Source organism: Schistocerca piceifrons, unplaced genomic scaffold (genome assembly GCF_021461385.2).
Source record: "Schistocerca piceifrons isolate TAMUIC-IGC-003096 unplaced genomic scaffold, iqSchPice1.1 HiC_scaffold_936, whole genome shotgun sequence".
Taxonomy (NCBI): domain Eukaryota; kingdom Metazoa; phylum Arthropoda; class Insecta; order Orthoptera; family Acrididae; genus Schistocerca; species Schistocerca piceifrons.
The window spans coordinates 5,155,294-5,160,293 of NW_025729208.1; the positions used below are offsets into that span (position 1 = coordinate 5,155,294).

The window sequence follows — 5,000 nt, forward strand, 5'->3', positions numbered from 1 at the left end:
GGGCCGGCCGCCCGCGCGGAGCAATCCGCGGCGGGGTCGTGTCCGGTTGCCTTTCCACTCGCCGCGGGGTGGGGCCGTTCCGGTGTGCGGTGGGCCGCACTTCTCCCCTAGTAGGACGTCGCGACCCGCTGGGTGCCGGCCTACGGCCCGGGTGCGCAGCCTGTCCTTCCGCGGGCCTCGGTTCGCGTCTGTTGGGCAGAGCCCCGGTGTCCTGGCTGGCTGCCCGGCGGTATATCTGGAGGAGTCGATTCGCCCCTTTGGGCGCTCGGGCTCCCGGCAAGCGCGCGCGGTTCTTCCCGGATGACGGACCTACCTGGCCCGGCCCCGGACCCGCGCCGCTGTTGGCTCGGGATGCTCTCGGGCGGAATAATCGCTCCCGTCAGCGGCGCTTCAGCTTTGGACAATTTCACGACCCGTCTTGAAACACGGACCAAGGAGTCTAACATGTGCGCGAGTCATTGGGCTGTACGAAACCTAAAGGCGTAATGAAAGTGAAGGTCTCGCCTTGCGCGGGCCGAGGGAGGATGGGGCTTCCCCGCCCTTCACGGGGCGGCGGCCTCCGCACTCCCGGGGCGTCTCGTCCTCATTGCGAGGTGAGGCGCACCTAGAGCGTACACGTTGGGACCCGAAAGATGGTGAACTATGCCTGGCCAGGACGAAGTCAGGGGAAACCCTGATGGAGGTCCGTAGCGATTCTGACGTGCAAATCGATCGTCGGAGCTGGGTATAGGGGCGAAAGACTAATCGAACCATCTAGTAGCTGGTTCCCTCCGAAGTTTCCCTCAGGATAGCTGGTGCTCGTACGAGTCTCATCCGGTAAAGCGAATGATTAGAGGCCTTGGGGCCGAAACGACCTCAACCTATTCTCAAACTTTAAATGGGTGAGATCTCCGGCTTGCTTGATATGCTGAAGCCGCGAGCAAACGACTCGGATCGGAGTGCCAAGTGGGCCACTTTTGGTAAGCAGAACTGGCGCTGTGGGATGAACCAAACGCCGAGTTAAGGCGCCCGAATCGACGCTCATGGGAAACCATGAAAGGCGTTGGTTGCTTAAGACAGCAGGACGGTGGCCATGGAAGTCGGAATCCGCTAAGGAGTGTGTAACAACTCACCTGCCGAAGCAACTAGCCCTGAAAATGGATGGCGCTGAAGCGTCGTGCCTATACTCGGCCGTCAGTCTGGCAGTCATGGCCGGTCCTTGCGGCCGGCCGCGAAGCCCTGACGAGTAGGAGGGTCGCGGCGGTGGGCGCAGAAGGGTCTGGGCGTGAGCCTGCCTGGAGCCGCCGTCGGTGCAGATCTTGGTGGTAGTAGCAAATACTCCAGCGAGGCCCTGGAGGGCTGACGCGGAGAAGGGTTTCGTGTGAACAGCCGTTGCACACGAGTCAGTCGATCCTAAGCCCTAGGAGAAATCCGATGTTGATGGGGGCCGTCATAGCATGATGCGCTTTGTGCTGGCCCCCGTTGGGCGAAAGGGAATCCGGTTCCTATTCCGGAACCCGGCAGCGGAACCGATACAAGTCGGGCCCCTCTTTTAGAGATGCTCGTCGGGGTAACCCAAAAGGACCCGGAGACGCCGTCGGGAGATCGGGGAAGAGTTTTCTTTTCTGCATGAGCGTTCGAGTTCCCTGGAATCCTCTAGCAGGGAGATAGGGTTTGGAACGCGAAGAGCACCGCAGTTGCGGCGGTGTCCCGATCTTCCCCTCGGACCTTGAAAATCCGGGAGAGGGCCACGTGGAGGTGTCGCGCCGGTTCGTACCCATATCCGCAGCAGGTCTCCAAGGTGAAGAGCCTCTAGTCGATAGAATAATGTAGGTAAGGGAAGTCGGCAAATTGGATCCGTAACTTCGGGATAAGGATTGGCTCTGAGGATCGGGGCGTGTCGGGCTTGGTCGGGAAGTGGGTCAGCGCTAACGTGCCGGGCCTGGGCGAGGTGAGTGCCGTAGGGGTGCCGGTAAGTGCGGGCGTTTAGCGCGGGCGTGGTCTGCTCTCGCCGTTGGTCGGCCTCGTGCTGGCCGGCGGTGCAGGATGCGCGCGCCTGCGCGGCGTTCGCGCCCCGGTGCTTCAACCTGCGTGCAGGATCCGAGCTCGGTCCCGTGCCTTGGCCTCCCACGGATCTTCCTTGCTGCGAGGCCGCGTCCGCCTTAGCGTGCTCCTCCGGGGGCGCGCGGGTGCGCGGATTCTCTTCGGCCGCCATTCAACGATCAACTCAGAACTGGCACGGACTGGGGGAATCCGACTGTCTAATTAAAACAAAGCATTGCGATGGCCCTAGCGGGTGTTGACGCAATGTGATTTCTGCCCAGTGCTCTGAATGTCAACGTGAAGAAATTCAAGCAAGCGCGGGTAAACGGCGGGAGTAACTATGACTCTATGGTGGCCCTATGGTGACTCTATGGTGGCCCTTCCGCTGAAGGTGCCACCCCAGCTACCCCAGCACCTATCCGGCCAACCGGCCGTAACGAAAATGCGATAGTTTGTGTAGCTCCCTTTGCTTGCAGTGAGTGCCACCGCACTTTTACCACGAAGAACGGTCTCGGGGTCCATCGCCGCCGCCAACACCCTGCGGCCGCCAACGCTGAGATCGTGACGGAGAGGCATCGCGCGAGGTGGACGGAGGAAGAAGTCCTGTCGCTCGCCAAGGCAGAGGCCGAACTGTTCCTTGAGAGGGACGCCCGGTTCTTCTTTGTAAATCAAGAACTTACCAGGATGTTCCCCGACCGAACGCTTGAGGCAATCAAGTGCCGACGGCGGCAAGCTGCCCACAAGCAGCTTGTCCGCCAATTCATGGAGGCACTTGAGATCGGTCGGGGCGAAGAGCCGGCGTCCCGCCATGGAGCAGCGAGCTCGCTGCCTGACGCGGGCGAGGCCGCTGCGCCGCCCGTCGACGCAGCCGAGGACTTCGCGGCCGACACCACCGGGCCGCCGCCGGAGGGGCCGACTGACGCCGCCATCTGGGAGCATCTGGCGGGGCTGCCTGCTTCCGCCCAGCGTTTCTCTGCCCTGGATCGAGTCATTGGTCTGGGGCGGGGCACGCCGCCCGATGTCATCCTGGGCATGCTCCCGGATGCCCTTGCGTCGGTCGGGTCCAGGGGGGAGAGGTCGATCACCAGGACACAGCGGCCGCGCCAATCATCCAAGCGGCCGCCTGCCGCCCCGCCGCTGCAGAAGCGCAAGCGGCGCCGCTGGGAATACGCGCGCACACAGGACGCCTTCCGTAGGTCGCGTGCACGTTGCGTGCGCGGCTTGCTGGACGGCACCCTGCTGCAGCCGCCACCCGACATCCCCGGTCTGCTGGACTTCTGGGCGGACCTCTTCACGAAGAAGCCGATCTCCACCGCCGGCTTCATCCGTGACCGCCTTCTCCCGCACTCGGAGCCTGTCGCTCCTGAGTGCCTATGGGGGCCGGTCACACGTGAGGAGGTCGCTGCTGCCTTGCCGCCCAGGGGATCGGCAGCCGGGCCGGACGGCCTGACTCCAGCGGAGCTGCGGCGCCTGCCGCATGAAGTCCTGGTGAAACTCTTGAACCTCTTCCTCCTGGCCCGCGCCCTCCCCGAGCGTCTGCTTCGCGCCCGGACGTCACTTCTCCCCAAAACGGCTGCACCAACATCCCCCGCTGACTTTCGCCCCATTACGGTCTGCTCGGTGTTGGCGCGGACCTTTCACAAGGTTCTCGCGTCACGCCTGATGCGTGCATGTGCTGTGGACGAACGTCAGCGGGCATTCATCCCCCGGGATGGGATGTTGGAAAACACCTTCATCTTGGACACTGCTCTCACCGACGCAGTCCGCTCCTGTCGCTCTGTTTTTGTGGCATCGATCGACGTCTCTAAAGCGTTCGATTCGGTGGACCATGCTGCCCTCCGCCCCGTGCTGAGGGCTCATGGCCTGCCGGATTGCTTTATTGAGTACGTCGAAAGGTGTTACGAGGGTAGCACGACAGTGATAGCGGGCGGCGCCGACGTGGGCGTGCCCCTGCAGCCGGCTAGGGGTGTGCGTCAGGGTGACCCCCTCTCCCCCCTCCTTTTCAATTTTGCGGTGGACTATGTTTTGAGTCAACTTCCCTCCCACATCGGAGCTCGGATCCTTGGTCGCAGAGTTAACGCTGCGGCCTTCGCAGATGACGTCCTGCTTTTTGCATCGACCGCGAGGGGATTGCAGTCCCTCATCGACGCAGCCGTCGCAGCCCTCGCCCATCTGGGGCTGCAGATCAACGCCCGGAAGTGTTTCACCCTCGCCTTAGTCGCGTCTGGGCGCGACAAGAAGGTGAAGGTCGACGCCGACGTTACCTTCAAAGCGGGCAACGCCACCGTGCCCGCCCTACGTGTGGGTGAAACCTTCCGGTACCTGGGACTGCAATTCTCCACCGCGGGTCGCTGCGTTTTCAACCCACGACGCCACCTGGTGGAGCAGCTGGACGTCATCTCCCGAGCTCCGCTCAAGCCGCAACAGCGCCTCCACGCCCTCACCACCGTACTTCTGCCTGGCCTGTACCATGGGCTGGCCCTCAGCCGCACCCGAGTGGGTGCGTTGAAAGCGGCAGATGTGACCATCCGTGCCGCCGTCAGGAGATGGTTCCGCCTTCCGGCGGACACTCCCCTGGGCTACTTCCACGCTCCTGTAGCCCAGGGAGGCCTCGGCATCCCATCATGCCGATGGATGGGGCCAACACTTCGCCGGTCCCGTCTCCTGGCGCTGAAGAGGATTGGGCCAGCCGCCGACGGTGCAGGCCGGGACGAGGTGCAGCGTGAGATTGAGGCGCTGGAGCGGCATCTTATGTGGGAGGGCCACCTCCTCAAATCGTCGACGCAGGTTGGAGAGATGTGGGCCGCGCGCCTGCACGTTGCCTTTGACGGTGCGGCGCTGTCATCTTCCGCCGCCGTCAAGGGGCAACACCAGTGGGTCGCTGACACCAGTCGCCTGCTATCTGGGCGTAACTTCATCGACGCTCTCCGCGCCCGCATCAACGCCTTCCCCACGAAGGCACGGCGCAGTCGCGGGCG

The 5,000-nt window shown here is 63.3% G+C and overlaps 1 pseudogene; it reads left to right on the forward strand.

Moving 5' to 3' along the window:
- LOC124771725 overlaps positions 1-5,000 on the forward strand; it is a 7,684-nt pseudogene that overhangs the window by 508 nt on the left and 2,176 nt on the right.